The following is an 18,914-nucleotide window of genomic DNA, read 5'->3' on the forward strand; positions in this document are numbered from 1 at the left end:
TTGTTTTAGATGGTCAAAACTGAATCTATGTGCCATGTTTTATTGCTAACTGTGCCATAATATGGTCTGTAGATACATTTCTTTGTAGTTTTTGCATACACGTTTTGGTCTTAAGATTGGCGATGATATCAACTGCTACATGTTTATAGGCATATCTAATTTTAGTATTTGTACTATGATAGTTTGAAGTTGCATTTATGCCAGTATATTCCAGTTCTCAATGACATCCGCTGCCCTTCTTTTCATTTGGGATTGTTTTTTTTATTCTTAAGCACTGCTTTCCACATATATTATTATTTTCACCCTTATGGACTAAAGAACTCTTTTTCGCTATCAAGGAGGCAGGACAATTTAGTTTCTTCAGGTCTATTGAATTTATACTTGGCGTATTTGCACATCCAATAGAATAATTTTGACATACATTATCTGGACCTATGTACATGAGGCAGTTTGGTATTTTGCTGCTAAAAGTCTAACTACATATGTGTTTTTAGGACCCCAGTGATAAGTTAGGCGGTGTTTATTTATACTATTTATATATCATTGCACTATGTAGACTTGCTTTTGCACATGATCGGATAGTATCATTACCAACCCATTGTTTACATCAGCGTATTTACACATTTGAATGACATTGCTATATTGCAAAGGCATAAACCATTGTTTACATTTTGTAATATTTATTACAGCGTATTTGCACATTTCAATATAATGCCATTTGTATGGGTACATAAAGGTTTTCCACATGTTTTTTATAGCTATGCTTGTATGTCAGTTAATATTGATCTGGTCCGGGTTTCGTAGTCTTAAGATTCTTTTAAGAGTGCAACTCAATGTATTGGAACATTCAATTCAGCAATTGTGTATTTATACTGCCAGGATTCAATTTTGTAGCCATGCGATGTATTTACAGAGGTTTCCTCTTAGTTAATATCAACTTGTGGAGTAACTTTTCCATGTCCACTCTCCTGCTGACCACGTGACCCGGAAGTGTTTGAATGTTTAAATTTCTGGTTGTTCAACATATCTCTGAGTGACCAAGGACACAGTCTATGTCCAAAATGCATCTTGTGGCTTGCACCTTTTGGTTGAATAAAGCATTCGATATCGGCAACAGCACATCCTGTGTCCGTGGTCCTGTGTGTGCGCGTCCGCTCGTGGATACTGCTAGCTAATATATATGTATTTTTATATACATTTTTTTACTGTACATAAGTTAGGAATAGAGGACTGGGTCTAGCAGCCCTTCTCTGCTACTCTCTACATTTTAATGTGCTGGCACTCCTTGTTTCCAGTGCTTACCAGTTGGTAAGCTTTAGAAATTGGTATTGGACCACAGCATCGACTCCTTATGTGGGCCTTTAGGGAGCAGCCACCCTGCCTGCTGTGAGGCCCTATGTTTTTTCATGGTATGGCTTAGCAGCGCAGCTGTTGCCAGACAACTGTGTGAGCATCACTAGTTAAGGTCTGGCTTGACAGTGCAGCTGTCACCAGACAATTTTGTGAGCCTCACTAAAGAGGGACTTTGGCTCAACCCCCATGTTGGGAGCTAGGAGAACAAGTTTTGGTTGGGCAGAAGTTGTGTGGTTCCACAAAAAAGTGCTTGCCCTCGAAGCAGCCGTGATCATTTTATTTATTCAGCTGCCTAAACTTGAACTTTCGTGGTCACACCATGACATTGAAATGCTATTGAATTAGCTTAGATAACTAGATATTTCTTTTCCTCTGGTTGCAGCACAGATGGGAGCAGGGCAGTTATTACCCTATATGGATTAGTAGGTCAGAGTTGGCAGAGCAACTGTTACCTGACCTTTTAACCAACACCAATATTATTCTACAGTTCGTCCGTTTCACACAAATACAGATTTATTCCCATGCTGTTTACTTGTAATGCCTCACATTACCATTCAATATTTCTTTAAAGCTACACCTATTGACATTGCCAATGCTTGTTCAATGTATCAGTGTTCATGAAAACATGAGTTTCTTGTTTCATGAACACTGCCAGTCCGCAGGTCAGCTTCTCTACCTCGTCTCCATACTCCTGATGTTATGTTATGTTATGTGATGTTATGTTATGTTAGTCCGACTAGTATAGCGCGACAGCTGCCTCAGCAAAGAAGCGTCACAGGAGGAGGAGGAGATGGCTGAGTCATAATCCAGCTACAGAGTATTCTTTCAAAATTAAATCATCTATAGCTGAGTGTGTGGATTGCACATGTTTGAGGGGAGTAGTTCACCTATGATCCCATTACACAGGAACAATCAATTATATTTAACAGACATAATGTACGAATGTATGACGTTAAAAAGCATACATTTACAACGCATACCTTTACAACGCAGTTTGTACATCGCAACATCCTTTACAACGCACTCCATTACATCGCGTGACACTACATTGCAAATTTAGATACTGCCTTTACAACGCATTCCATTACATCGCATTATACCTTTACAATGCATTCCATTACAACACATTATACCTTTACAGTGCATACCATTACAACGCATACCATTACATTGCATTTAAGGTAAGTATTGGATAGTATAGAGGTAAAAATTACAATTCTAACTCAAGGGGGTGCAACAGTAGGGTAAGTGTTGGATAGTGTAGGGGTAAAAATTACTATTCTAACTCCAGGGGGTGCAACAGTAGGGTACGTTTTGGATAGTGTAGAGGTACTATGCGTTGTAATGGTATGCTTTGTAATGCGTGCGTTGTAGTGACATGAGATGTAGTGTCATGCGATGTAGTGTCATGCGTTGTAATGCCTGCATTGTAGTGATGTGCATTGTAAAGGATGTTGCGATGTAATGACTGCATTGTAAGTGTAGTGCGATGTAATGGTTGCATTGTAAAGGATGTTTCCCATATTGTACATGCTTTGGGCAGAACATATATCTGTTAAAATGTGGCTGTCAGGGCTCACATCAGTGCATCCGTGAAGCTAATGAAAAGCCACATGGAGCAATAGGGGCAGGATCATCAGAACTACAACAGCTTTTTAGAGGGCTGAGTTTCCAGCCCTATCAAGGAGCTGGAAGACATGCATTACTGATTCTAATGCCCACCACAAGACACACTCTTTTCTAATATGATGAAGCCACTGAGTTGCCGGCTAAGTAAACAAGGTAAGTGAATATTTTTTTATTAGTTACCACAAATAGTAAAGACTACATATCCCATGAGTCTTTAAACAAACAAACGATCATAGAGACAGTCCCATATAAACAGAGTCCAGAAAAAGCACTTCCTCTTTCTTTGGGCGAACCACATGATTCCATGTGCCTCAGTACTCTTGTTTCTGATCCGATCCTGCAATGAAAGTGACAATGTCAGATCATGTAAAAAAACGGCAACATCCCTACAATGAAAAAAGGTATTAGACAAGTCAAACAAGCCAAGTAGCAAAGTCACATGATAATAGAACTACCAGCAAAACCACCAAACCCTCGAAGGAAAAGATACTTATCCAACTTGACATGTGATCGCGGGAGGGTAAGAGTAAGATAATACACTGGGTGGGATAATCCTCGCCTCTGCGTCCTTAATAGAATTTAAACTTTCCTTCACTATAGCAAGGAAGTTTTGCATTCTATGTCAGTAACGGAGGCTTTATCTCATTCTCGTTAATGCTATTGACAAAATCATTTGCCTGCTCCTTAGTCCCTCGCCAAACAATGAACACATCATCGATGTAATGCCAGTATCTTACAATATGTATAGACTATGCAGTAGCGTGTTGTACCATGAGGACATGTTCCTCCCACCAGCCAACGTGGAGCCCCCATAGCCACACCTCTTAATTGTTTAAAGACAGCATTGTCAAACATAAAAACATTGTTTTGAAGACATCTGTCAATCATCTTGATTATCATTTGGTTGTGGCGGTACATTTCAATAGGTCTTTTATCTAAATAGAATTTCGCAGCTCTTATGCCATCTGCATGGGCGATACTGGTATAAAGAGCGGATATGTCCATAGTTAAAAACAAGAAATAATCAGACCATTCACAGTCATTCAAAAGGTTCTAGGAACTCAGTGGTGTCCTTAATATAGGCCGGTAATCCTGTCACAAATTCTTGAAGATAGAAATCGACATATTTTGAAGTGTTCTCAAAGGTACTTTTTATCGAGGACACAATAGGTCTTCCTGGGACCCGTGTTTCTTTTTTATGTACCTTCGGAATGAAGTATATATTGGGAAGGATTGGAAAGTCATTGCAGAGAAATTTATATTCATCCTTGTAATTGAGCCCCTCTCTTTTCCACTCATTCGGATCATCTTTATAAGTTTTTTGGATCTTCTTCACTGATGCCATATCTATTTTCATGTAACATTGTGCATCGCTGAGGTGACGGTAGGGCACTTTCACATATTCTTTTTTGTCCCAGAGAACAATATTCCCACCTTTGTCAGACTGGTTAATTACGATGGTATTGTTGTCCTTTAGTTTCTTCATAAGGTTGGAGTACTGTTCCATTTACTTACTGGGTGGCCTTTGATGTTTTTTGGTAGTATTTTGCAACTTTTTAAGTTCCTCAATGATGCGATCATGGTAGATGTCAATGGCATCCCGTGGCATATTCAGAATGAACGTGGACACAGGTTTAAAAGGACTTTTTGCAGTGTGCGTGATATTAATCCCTTCACCATCGGCTGCCTCTTGGGAACTATTGACACTAGTTTCATTCCCTTTCAGATCATGCAATGTTCGCATCAATACAATGTCCTTGGCTTGTAAACCACACTGCGCAGTGGAATTGCTTGTTTCCAGATTTTTTTTGCTCAAGGTTGTTTTTAATTGTAAAGTATTGCCTTAGTTTAATTTTTCGAATAAACTTAAAAATGTCTATGCGAGTGTTACAGTAGCTGAAATTACTTTCGGGGCAGTACGACAGTCCCAAGGATAGTAATTGTTTCTCCGCTCAGTCTAGAACAGTGTCTATCAAATTCACTATGGTGTTATCATTGATTAGTTCTTCTTCTTCCAAAACCGATTTTTCTGCCTCCTTCCTCTTGCTGCAGAAACATTTGCGCCATTGTCGCCTCCTTGCATTTCTCCTCTGTTGCAGCGTTTTGATTCCTTGGGCATAATGACAATTTTCTCTGCATCCTGATGTAATCCAATTCCTTGGCTAGCGTAAATTGCCCCAAATCCCCTAGCTTTGAACCGGGGGTACTGTCCTCTGACTCTGTTTCACCTGGGGCTAAGCTTGCATCAGACATAGATAGATTAGAGTCGCTAACTGCCGACTCAACGTTTCTTGAAGCTAATCCCTGTTTCACAGCTTTACCACCCTTTTGCTTGCAGAAATGGTCAAACTTGCATGCAAACGTGAAGATTTGCCCTAAATCATAATCCTGCTGGTCACGGGCAAACTTATACGCTTTCCTAGTTTTAATAGTTTCCTCTTGTTTGCGCAAGCATTCCTTCATTTCTTTCGTACTTTTTTCAATATATTCCTTATCATTGATAAATTCAGGTTTGCTCAGTTCATTATTAATGCGCAAGATTTCCTCCAAGTTTTTGTCGCGATCTATTCGGGCATATTTTACTAATATATCATAATAAAACAAGCCAACAAGGGCGGATCCATTGTCGTCTGGGGCACAACAGAGTATATTGTAGCGGCTAACAGACAGTTAATGGACAAGGAATGTTACCGGAAAATTGATAGAGACCCCACTCTGGAACTCCAGAATGAACTCTTTGCTATACTCAATAAAGGATTTGAACAGGGCTTCCTTGGGAAAAAGGAGTTTGAATATCTACAAAACAAACATCCTAGAACCCCATTGTTCTATGTACTTCCCAAAGTACATAAAGATGAGAAAGTACCCCCTGGAAGACCAATCATTTCAGGCTGCGAGTCATTATTCGAACCAATATCTAAATTTGTGGACTTTTTCCTCAAGCCTTTTATGACAGAAGTAAAGTCTTTTTTACAGGACTCTATGGATTTCATTAATAAACTTACAACATTAACATTTACAGAAAACAAGGATCTTCTGGTTAGTATGGATGTAGTGGCCCTATATACACAAATTCCACAAGACGAAGCTCTAGAAGTATTACAAATCTTCCTTAATTTGAGAGAACGACCAATGAAAATACCAACAGAGTTTATTGTTGAGTTAGCAAAAAAGGCCCTCAAGAAGAATTATTTTAAATTCAAAGACGACTTATTTTTTCAAGTCAAAGGAGTCGCTATGGGCTGTCCATTTGCCCCAGAACTGGCAGTACTCTATATGAATCAATATGAAGAGACATTCATTTATAACAATAATCCATTCAAGCAATGGATCAGTGGATGGTTCCGCTTTATCGACAATGTCTTCCTAACCTGGATAGGCAATGAGGAATAATTAACGGCCTTTCATAATTGGATAAACAATCGGACACAAGATATCAAATTCAGCTTACAGTACTCTAAAGACAGAATGTCATTTCTAGACGTAGAGGTGTATTGTACAAATGGAGAACTAGTAACAACGCTTTATAAAAAGAAATCAGACCGTAATAAAGCCCTCCACTATACTAGCAATCACCCCAGAAGCCTCAAACAAAACCTACCGATAGGACAATTTCTTCGCATTCGAAGAAATTGTACTTTCAAATATGAGTATATGGAACATGCGAATGCCCTTAAAGAGAAGCTATTAAACAGGGGATATCCTTCAAAACTCCTCAAACATGCTATAAAGAGAGCTTGGTGGACACCGCGAGAAGAACTTTTAACAAGAAGAGAACGTGAAACCCAAACACGCATAGTTTGTGTATCAACGTATTGTCCCTCGTCTAATTGGCTAAGGAAAGTAATTCATCAAAATTGGCATCTACTCCAAGAACTAGATCCACAATTGGCAGAAGTACCACTCTTTGCTTTTAAGGAAGATAAAAGCATTGCCAATCAAATCGTACGTGCCGCATTACCCAAAACCAGAATTCCAACACTAAGAAATTATGTCAATCTACCTCCAATTACAGGCCACCACAAATGTGGGACATGCTTATGCTGTTCTTCCACAATTGAGGGTACATTATTTCAACATGAGGGAATCTCCTGGAAGAATGATTGTTTCACAAATTGCAAAACGCGAAATCTGATATATGGCATTTTTTGCCCTTACAACAAACTTTATATCGGGAAAACGAATCAAGAGGCGAGACAACAGATTTCCCAGCACAAGTCGAGGATTAGAAGAAAAGTACTAACAGCTCCCCTAGTCCAGCATTAGATCGACAACGCCCATGGAGATAATGACCTGAGATGGGCAATAATCTCAAAAGTAGAATCTGATCCAAGAGGTGGAGATCTGGAATCTAAGCTCCGCAAAAGAGAGGCACTATTGATCCTAAAATTCAATACAGCAATAAATGGATTAAATGAAATGTCGGAGCTATACCATTTATAAATATGAAACTGTGGATAGACTTCTACAGAACTCGATAGACAACATCCCTGAATATAATTATATTCAGGGAACTGTAATTAACAACCTGTAAGGCGAAATTCCTCCAAACCTATGAATACACATGGACCAACACCTTGAGCCTTGTTATCCTCCCTTGAAATTGACCCCATACGACTTCCCAAAGCTTTTTACAAACGAGCAGCTCTGGTTTATTAAAATAGTCATTTTATTAACACACAACATCAAATTCCGACGGGGTCTCAATATTCTACACTATCGTATGGCCCGATTCGTATTTTATTAAGACAAACTACAATACCCAGAAATCTCTTCACTGGAAGTGTCCGCTAATACATTCGATGAATGCCGACCGGAAAGCACAGACACGGACAGCTGATTGAAACGCTGCAGAGAGGAGACTTCGCGTTCTCACCAAAAAGGTACCTTATGCCCGATCTTTCACCCCCGCTTGCGGCTAGTGATTAATGCATAACTGGACAAGCTTAACCATCGTTTCTAGCATGCTTTAATACACACCCAGCGCACTTGCTAGCGTCTTTTGGGACACCGACCGCGCGACTCCAAGGTTTACTCCCAGCCAATTGAACAACGTACATAAGATTCTGTACAAATAATGCGCATATCATAAGCGCAAGACAGAAACTCCGGGGCCACCAAACAATTTATCTCTCCCCTCGGCATCTTAAAATGATCAAAAAATGAGCTTACAACATAGTCCACTCAATGTAGATTTCTTCTTCGTGTTTTACAATAACAGCACGTTACTGTTTAGTTCTTGTCAATAAACGGTAAACCTCAGCCACACAAGCTGACAAGTCTTTTTGCTTTTAGAGACCAACCATCATCTGGCATGAACTAGTTGTGAGGACGGCCAAAACCCAACAGCACAATTTCAGATTATAAACAAACCACCTTCGTCCATCTTCCTTAAACAAACAAGTGAGTAACCATCAGTCCCAAATCAGAAAACAATTCGTCAAATTGCTGTACGTAGAGCTGATAGTTCTCATTATTTGAATTCACACAGATTTCCCATCAAAGACAAGACACGACAAAGAGTACAGGTACCGGTTGAGAGTGTTACTGTTTGGATGTTAAGTTGAGGATTGCACGTTTCCCTTTTATAGGATGCCTATAGTAAGGTTGCTCATCTTTTCATGCTTTTCAGATTTACTTCACGCATGGTCCTGATGAGAATTCCACCAACGTTTGGGATTCGAAACGCGTCGACCCCCCCTTTTCTATTTATTAGGCCAATCATTTGCGAATCATTATGACTAAAAAGACTGTTTGATGGCCTAATTGTATGAATATATAAAGATTTGAAAATATTTCTTTGTGATAGGTGCCCCACTAACTTTAAAAGATTAAATAGCTTAGGGTCACCCATACACACTTCAAACAAACACAAAAGTTCTCCACCTGTTCTTTTCTCTTCGGTTGTATGAGCAAGTACGTATGAGCAAGTTCTTTATGAATGCGTCACAGTATGATTGTTGAAACTGAAATTTGAAGTATGCTTGATTTTCCTTCACATCTTTACTATCTATTACACTTTTGTACATATTCACACATTTTATACAGAAGATAGAAGCTCTCCTCCCAAATGAGAATTTAACGTATCTGTTTGATTAAAAATAATTGTCAAATATAGTAGTTTTCTGTAAAATATTTGAAAAAAACGAAAAAACATAATAATATAGTTTTGAAATAATAAAAACTTTATTTGAAAGCAATCCTGAACTGAAAGAGTGGTCCATGCAGATGAGCTGCTTGTTCCTCGTTTTGCAAAAATTAAAATAAAAAACTGAGCAGTACCTGCACTTTGTTTTGTTGATCATATTTTACTAATAGGCACACCAACCTCATAGAAGCTTCTAAATTGCTCTCAGCCCACTCCTTCAATAGGAGCGGGTTCGGGCTCTCGAAGCTCGGCGCCAACATGATCCGCAGAACCCGTGGGACTCTTTCCACTTCGTGGTACTTTTCTAAAGATCTTATCTCCCACCACTTTGTTAATTCACTGCGGCTATTCTTTTCCAAAGCCTTCATCAAGTGCTTCACATCACAGTTACTGCCACTTTCTGCCGGTTTACTGGCGCCTCCTCCCTGTGCCACTTTCGGCAGATTAAGGAAAAGCTCTTCCGCTGCCCTTTCCCTCTCCCATTCATCCAACATAGCACCTCAATTAAAGTTCCTTCATTAAATGGCAACCCCGTACTGATACATTCGGCACCTCCCGACCTGCTCAAATATCGGTTTGATGCTCACCGCATACAGTTGTCGCTGGTATAGGTCCTCCGACTGTTACTAAAAACTTCCAATGTAGTTTTGCAATACTCTGATAAGATCCGCAGGGGGGCGGCCACCGTTGCTCTTAACTGAACAAACAATCCCACCTGGTTTGAAATGTGGCCAGCCTGCTTGCAAGGGAGGGGTCATTGTAATTCAGGAACAAACCAACTTCCTGGTATCAATCGACTCCACGCTTCCCAAGTGCCTCGTCGCACAGAACAGGAACACGGACTCAGAATATGCCGGTATCAGATTTTCTTTATTTTATAATTTATTAATGGAACGGTGCATGCCTCAGACGCATTTTCGGACACAAGGCTGTGTCCTTGCTCACTTAACAAATGGGGAGGTTAAAACAGTGAATTTAAAACACCCATTTGGCGCCAACACAGAGTGAGGTATAAACATAGAAAACAGACATATCTTGTAGTACTGTTTCTTGAGCGGAGACGGCCATCTTATAATGCCTATCATTCTCTTTGTAAAAAATACAACAATGTGCACTCAATACGTTTTAGCACTAAACAAACATCGGTTAAAAATGCAATATCTCGCCCATAAAACATCAGATCAAGCAGCACTATATACAATATATCTTCAACAGAAATAATTGTTTATAAAAAAATATACTAAAGTGCAAAGTGCCTATGTAAACATACGATTCACTAAAACGCAAAATGCAATATCAAGACCATATGTACATGTGTAAATACATTTCACATGTTACAAAAATGATGTTAAAAGGCAACTATTAAGAATGTTTACGATGAAATTAAAAGCATTCTATTGGATCAACGGGTGAGTTTAAATTGATTTCAATGTTTGTAGTGCAAAATATTCCAGAAATGTGCAAAGATGGAAAGGATAGACACACATGTTAGTGCGTATATAATCGTACAAATACAAAAATAAACATCAATGATAAATATCTCCTAACGTATTACCATCAAGACAATTCTGATTACTAATGCAATGATAAATATGTGCAAATACGCTAAATTAGATCATCCCATGTCATAAATAATGTCTGTACCAATACATAAAAAGACATAGGATTCAATGGACCTACACAAAATACAGGGGAAGTGTATATCATATAATGATCAAAAAGATATATTGATGGCTAAATTCATAGTCTCCTGATTATGATTACCCTATACCCCTATGGCGCCACCATGTGAATCAACTTCTTATATTATCCTATGTGGTGATGTGCATAAAACTGTTGAAAAATAAAGCCCAAAATTGTAAAAATTGAAAAAAAAGAGGTATTTATAATGTATTACTAACTACATGGTGTGGAATAGGAAGGAGACAGCAGAACCACTGAAAAATGGGGCTGTGTGTATATACTAATTCTCATGACTGATTGTCGGACATCAAATCTATATGTATTACAGTAAACACCTATAACTCAGAAGCATCAAAGAGCCTGAGCTGGTAATGAAGACCCTATTTATAAAAAGTTGTAAAGATCTTCCCCTAGATTCAACCCTGCCAGGGCCTTACAGTCTAGATTGACTATATATCTGGATTCTAGTTGCCGTAGGCATTTTTCCCTATATTGCCCCCTTTTTGCTAGATGCCACTGCATCAATGACAAAATATTGTAAATGATTTAAATCATTGGCATTCATGTCCTTGAAATGCCGGGCAACCGGATAGGCCGTGTCGGAATTTACAATCGCTCTCAAATGTTGTAATATAGATGAACTTGTATCTTGGTGCTGTCCACGTAGTGCATATTGCAACTGCATTTTAAAACATACACAGCAAATTCAGTACGGCAGGTATAATGTGCTTTGAGAGCTATTGGTATGTTAGAAAAAGGGGTCAAATATGATGTTTTGTTTACACCAAATTTACAAGCTCGGCATGAGCTACATTTGAAAAAACCTTTACGAGGGGACAACCAATTGCCTGTTTGACTGGTCTCTGGACTGCTGGTTACTAGTTCATTGCGCATGGAATATGCTCTTCTGAACGTGATATAGGGGTCCTCGGGACTACCTCCTTTAGTGTTAGGTCAGTAAGGATGATGGGCCATTCTTTTTTGACAGTTTTCTTGATTTGCTTTGCCTGTCTACTGTACCCCGTGATCAACCTGATTTCCCCCATGCTAGCTGGGTTGGCCTCCACTGTATGTGAATTCCTATACAGATCTAAAAGGGAAAGGCGACTGAGGGCATTTGCTTTCTTCATAGCTATATCTAGGCGACTGTTGATGATGTTGTCGCGCTTCAGGAGTACTACATGCCCTATGGATCCTAAGTAATTCCCCAAATGGTATGCTAGCTATGGTGTGTTGGGGATGAAAACTGCCAGCGTGTAATATTGTATTTCCTGATGTAGACTTCCTGTAAAGACATGTTTCGATCTTACCATCCATTACTTGGACTTCTACATCAAGGAAATTGGTCATCTTAGCATCTATACTGGCAGTAAAATGAAGATTTATCTCATTCTCGTTAATGCTATTGACAAAATCATTTGCCAGCTCCTTAGCTCCTCACCAAACAATGAACACATCATCAATGTAACACCAGTATCTTACAATATGTGTAGACCATGCAGTAGCGTGTTGTACCATGAGGACATGTTCCTCCCACCAGCCAACGTGGAGCCCCGCGTAGCTGGGGGAGAAACATGCCCCCATAGCCACACCTCTTAATTGTTTGAAGACAGCATTGTCAAACATAAAAACATTGTTATGAAGACATCTGTCAATCATCTTGATTATCATTTGGTTGTGGCAGTACATTTCAATAGGTCTTTTATCTAAATAGAATTTTGCAGCTCTTATGCCATCTGCATGGGCGATACTGGTATAAAGAGCGGATATGTCCATAGTTAAAAACAAGAAATCATCAGACCATTCACAGTCATTCAAAAGGTATAGGAACACACTGGTGTCCATAATATAGGCCGGTAATCCTGTCACAAATTCATGAAGATAGAAATCGATATATTTTGAAATGTTCTCAAAGGTACTTTTTATCGAGGACACAATAGGTCTTCCCGGGACTGGTGTTTATTTTTTATGTACCTTCGGAATGAAGTATATATTGGGAAGGATTGGAAAGTCATTGCAGAGGAATTTATATTCATCCTTGGAAATGAGCCCCTCTCTTTTCCACTCATTCAGATCATCTTTACACGTTTTTTGGATCTTCTTCACTGATGCCATATCTATTTTCATGTAACATTGTGCATCATTGAGGTGATGGTAGGCCTCTTTCACATATTCTTGTTTGTCCCAAAGAACAATATTCCCACCTTTTCATATATATATATATATATAGTCCAACATAGCAACAAAGCAGTCCTCAGTGGGGGCATGCAATCAGCTGGTGCTCACGGCAAGAAAGGACAAATCTCGCAAAACACTTCTCACTGATTGAAAGAATATGTGGCACTCTCCTTGGGGTATTCAACTATTTATTCATTCCATCGCTCTCCTCCTAAGCGTTTTGACCATCATAGTCTGGATCACGGTAGTAAACCCAGTCCTGTTTTAGTTTTTACTATGTATACTAAAACACCATACAAGCTGAAGCATAACATAAACCATATACTAAAACATAGTTTTTACTATGTATACTGAATCTCCACTCCACGTATAATGAGGCATTGTGGGATTTGTAGTTCACATTTTACAAACAATTGTTCCTTCATTAATCTTTCAACTCTAAATGGTCAGAGCAATACAGTGCAAAATCTAATTCGTTATTAAAGCAATGTTGCAGAGTGTTATTGATATCTACATGTATTCTATCACTATTAATTTGCCGCTAGCATCCTTTCGGATATGGCAAGCACAACATTGGTATGGTGTTGTAACAGGAAGTGTTTTTTAACAGCTGCCTGATTTAAAAATGATTGCTCCCTATAGCTCTCTTCATAATGGGAATTTTAGGAGTTCAATTTCCTATTTTGTTTACATGTTTGATGAACAAATCCTGACAGAGTGTCCCATTCTTCTGTATTAGGCTAAGTGCCTCTATTTTACATCAGTCTGTTTCTGCATCAATATTCTGCTCTTAGTCATTATGCAACGATCACCCATTCACATAAAAAATATTATCACTAGTACTTATGTGATTGTCTTCTATCTTACATTGATAATGACATGGATTGCAAAACGTTTGTGTTCATATGGGGTCATTAGTACAAATGTAGGTAATTAGTACAAATTCAAATGTCAGTTTGTTCAATTAGATCCATTGTTAGAGATGAATGTACATCTCTTCATCCCCATTGAGTCCCTGCGGGATCTTGGTTTTGAACCTAATGAACAGTTTGGATTCCAAGTTTCTCAGTTTTAAGGACCTGTTGCCTCCCCTCTCATGTGGTGGCACTGTCACCAGGCCTGAATATTTCATTTCCATCCAAGTCTTTACTTTGTGCGTTTGCACGTGTCTTGCAATTGCACATGTCATATCATGATTTTGTATTGCCCTGATGTGCTCCAGGATCTGCTATTTTAATGTGCATATCGTGCTCCCTATGTATCTTTTTCCACAGAAGCACTTGATTAGATACACTACATATGTAGAATCACATGTGATTGTCTCTTTGATGTTAAAGATTTTGCCCCGTGAATCCTGGATTGTCTTCAAATTTCTTCCGATCTTACACGCCTTGAAGCTGTTGCATATACCAAACCTTTCTGTCAGCTCTGTAGCCACATTTCCGGTTTTCTTAGTTCAAAATGGCTGTTCACCAATGTGGCTGACAGAGATGGCACTTTCCTGTATGACATTAATGGGCATTCTCCTAGTTCTGCCCCAATGTCTGGATCTTTTTTCAAGACATTCCAGTATTTAGATAAAAGCTCTCCTTGCTATATGTTAGTATAATTCACGGTATTCCATCCTGTCGTTGTGTTACTCTCTTTTTGGACTGCTTTCTGTTGTCAATCAGCGTCTGTGCTCTTGTTATTCCTCCTGGTTTTGGTTCCCCACATCGGTTGTCACTATATTTGTAGCCTCTCTTTAGAAATCGCTCTTTTGTTTCACTTTGTTGAACTTTGATTCAATTTCCTTCACCTCTAAGCAGTTTCTCTTCATCCTAATAAACTCCCCATTAGGTATACTTTTCTTAAGGGAGTGCGGATGAAAGCTTGAGCTATGGCGCTCCCTGTTTGTGGCCGTGCTCTTCCTGAAGACTGTTGTATGTATTTTGTTGGACTTAATATAAATTTTTATATATAGAAAGTCAATCTCCCTGGAGTTGATATTGAGTGTATTGAAAAACGAACTCCTTTGTTACAGGAGTCAGAGACGCTGAAGGGCAGCCATCAACACAGAACCAGAGCCCCAGTGATTAAAGAGTCCAAGGATTTTGCCTCAAGCATTTCTTGGTTTCATTTGATATATATATATATATATATTCACTGAAAAAACCATAGGTTATAGACCATATATAGTTAGGAATTAGCATTTAAAAAACCTTATTTTACTCACACAAAACCATTGAAATTCCATATATAGTTAGTTGCACTAACTATATATTGCGCACCCGCAATCCACTGCTGATGATGTCACATATTACATCATTCATGACATGGTCAGTGACATCACTGATGACATCACTGATGACATCTCAAATGACATCACTGATGACATCACTGATGACATCATCCATTGACTGTGTGTTTCTGTAAAGTTTAAATATGTTTTACATATTGAAGAATGAGTAGATGTATAAGTGTCTGGATGAAGGATTTAGGTGCGTGACTGACTGTATGAGTGAGTGATTAAATGTGTCTCACTGAGTGCATGGGTTAGTGACTAAACTGTCTTAATTTGTGCATCATTATGTCTGTTGTTCTGTAAACTGCTGCATGTGTTGATCAGTAGCTATATGAGTAACTATATGGGTTATTGATTGATTGCCCAAGTATTTGCATGGGAGACTGAGTGTGTGTGTGGCTGGATGGGAGGTGTGTGACTCTGTACAGATCAATGTGTACTTGTATCAATGATTGTATAAGAGAGTAAGTATGTGTTAGTATATGGTTGAAAACGTAAGGTGCTCTATGTTTAACTGTATAGAGTAGAAAATGGAAGTGTGATTGATTCTTTACAGGACTGACTAGGTGTGTGAGTAACTCCATGGATGAGTGGCAGAGTGTGAGTGTCTGTATAGGTGTATGAGTGCATATGATTGTGTTGTAAACATGAGTGATTGTATGTATGAATGATTGTATGGGTGAATGAGTGAATGTGTGTGTAGACGTAGGAATCAGTGAGTACGTATGTAGTAACTAGTATTGGTGTGTCAATGGTTTCAAAAATTATACTCTGTTTTTAACACTGGGTGAAACAGAGGTTATATTAAAATGTGAGGAGATGCATTGTATTGTCACATGAATGATATCATCAGTGATGTGGTCATTGATGTCAAATGAGATGTCATCAGTGATGTCATCAGTGATGTCATTTGAGATGTCATCAGTGATGTCATCAGTGATGTCACTGACCATGTCATGAATGATGTAATATGTGACATCATCAGCAGTGGATTGCGGGTGCGCAATATATAGTTAGTGCAACTAACTATATATGGAATTTCAATGGTTTTGTGTGAGTAAAATAAGGTTTTTTAAATGCTAATTCCTAACTATATATGGTCTATAACCTATGGTTTTTTCAGTGAATTTTCAAGGTTTTGTAAATGCTAATTCCTAACTATATATGGTCTATAACCTATGGTTTTTTCAGTGAATTTCAATGGTTTTTTAATAGCAAATATCATAAGCTGTCGAATGTCAAGTACGTGGTAAGAATTTTTTTTTTCGTGTTTATGCACACTGATCTGCTTTGATTGCTGCCCCCCACCCCTCATTTCTATTAGGAGTACTCTCTCTTTGCAGATAGTGAAGGGTAGTTAATGCAGCCCTTTCCCCCTTTGTAATCCGTCGTGCCTGCTTCTCTCTCCATTTGATTGATTGTTCTCTTTGGTTCATTCTCTATTTACAAACAAGCACAGAGTCGCAATACTCTGTTTAGTCTTTGCAGATAGCGAAAAATCGTGTAAAAAAACAAAAGGAATCGAGCAAAATCAGTAGGCCACTAATGGGATCTCTTTTGACCTCGCTAAAATAGAAACATTAGGAACAACCTGTTGAAAATAGCAATGCGTATGTATATAAGCGGCGTTCATTTGTGTTCACAGTACCCCTTGTTGATTGTTTCAATCGAGCATTGAATTGTTCGAAGTTAATTCTCTTAACGATCTTCTCTACCTGCAAACGAGGAAGAATAGGAATATTCTATCTCCCTTTGCAGATAGTGAAGGGTAGGTAACGCAAGCCTTTAACACGTCGTACCTATTTCATTCCTCATTGATTGATTGATTGTCCGAACATTGACTGTTTGGGAATTAGTTCTTTTTGGAGGTATTCCCTGTTTGCAAATAAACGTAGGAAAATCTTTGCAAGTAGTGAAAGGGTACGTAATGCGGACCGTTCTCCCCCGTTGTAATCTGTCATGCCTATCTACTCCCCACTGATTGATGCACCTTTTTCACCCGGACCATTTACTAGAGATACGTCATCTGGCCCGACCAGAGAGCACCCCTAGTGAAAAGGACATATGCAATAATAACGAAGTGATCACTGTATCCTGTTAACAGAAACTTTACCATGAAACAACCTGGAAAGAAAAAAATAGGAAAACGAAAATCAGTAGGCCACTGATGAACATGAACTTTTATTAAACAACGAACAAAGAAACGATAACATAACGTAATGATAAAACCTATTAATGTCCTAGAAACAAGAAAACGTTAAAATATGCCAGTGGTGAGAGACCAGAAAAACAGTAAGAGAAACCAAATCACCCCTCGCTGTCCCACCGCCTGCCACGCCAAAAAAATCGATAGACTAGGGAAAATGCAAGTCAGTAGAACATCCACCCCCACTCTGGAAACTTCCAAGGTGGGGCAGGGTTCCGGCTACGCCCAGCCGGGAGCAGCCCATATAAAGCAGGTCCTGCTGCCACGCCTCGGCCAGGAGATCCTAACGTAGGGTGTAGCCGGAGGAGAGGCCGAGACCAGCGGGACCCGGCCAGGGGATTGCCTTTACAACGCTGAACAGTTGCAGGGGGGGGGAATGTCTCCTCGACCCTCCCCTCTCTCTCCCAGTCCGGCTGCGGTGGCCCTTGAGAGTTGCAGGTAGTCCCGCCACATGCTCTTCCGGTCCGACCACCAACGGTCGGGGGGCCGAGGCCGACGGGATCCGGCTGCAGCCGATAAACCAAGAAACCCGTTCATGGGGCCAGAGCCAGGGGCGTCCGGCCGACATCCACCGGAAGCCCGGCCCGAAGACGGACGGGACACTTCTTTCTTTTATAATGGCTGCGACAACACTGGAGGGGGATGTCTTGCACATGCCTCCGACCCCCCCTCGTCCTCATCGCCTGGTCCGGCCATAACAAATCTCAAGCGAGACGCCGTGGGGTGCACTGGGAGGGAGAGACGGTGCGAACAGGCCTCACCCGCCTCCCCAGGTGGAGGCTTCCCAGCTGCACCCTCAGCGCTCCAGGCGGTGGCATCCTAACAACTCCAGTGCTGCACAGTTTCGGAACGACCTAGATAACGGTTCTTCCACTGTGGCCATGCTGCAACGTCTCGCCCGGCAGGGTGGAGCCCGTCCGCTCATGTGACCCCGCGATCGCCGGTAGCTGCCGAACTCTCAAAATGGCGGTCGACCTGGCAAGAGCGGGCCCAACATAAAGAAATGGCCCGGTCACTGGTTGACTCCACCACCGTAGTCCTCCACTACCTTGAAGATTCTAGAGGAGCCGCGGGAGTCTCCGACCCCCGATGGGGAATGACTGCCATGATCGCCCGTGGAGTGACGAAACTGTATCCGCGGGACGTCGGCGCTCCCATGCTGGCGCCAGCCTCACTTTGAATTACTACAATCCTGCAGACCTCACTTCCGGTGAAAGCACAGTGTGACCCGGTAGGAAAAATTATTGCACCCCCTCCCCTTTTTGACTGATAGTTCAAACCACCGATCCTTTCCTTTGCCCTTTTAACGGAACTTTGGACTGCCTCCCCCTCTTTTACATTTTCTAGAGAAAACAAAACATTAACCACTACATTAGCATAGCAGTTGACACCAGAACTGTTTTCAAATTGAAAACCAACAACATCTTCAACAG

This window comes from Lissotriton helveticus, chromosome 3_1 (genome assembly GCF_964261635.1).
Source record: "Lissotriton helveticus chromosome 3_1, aLisHel1.1, whole genome shotgun sequence".
Classification (NCBI taxonomy): domain Eukaryota; kingdom Metazoa; phylum Chordata; class Amphibia; order Caudata; family Salamandridae; genus Lissotriton; species Lissotriton helveticus.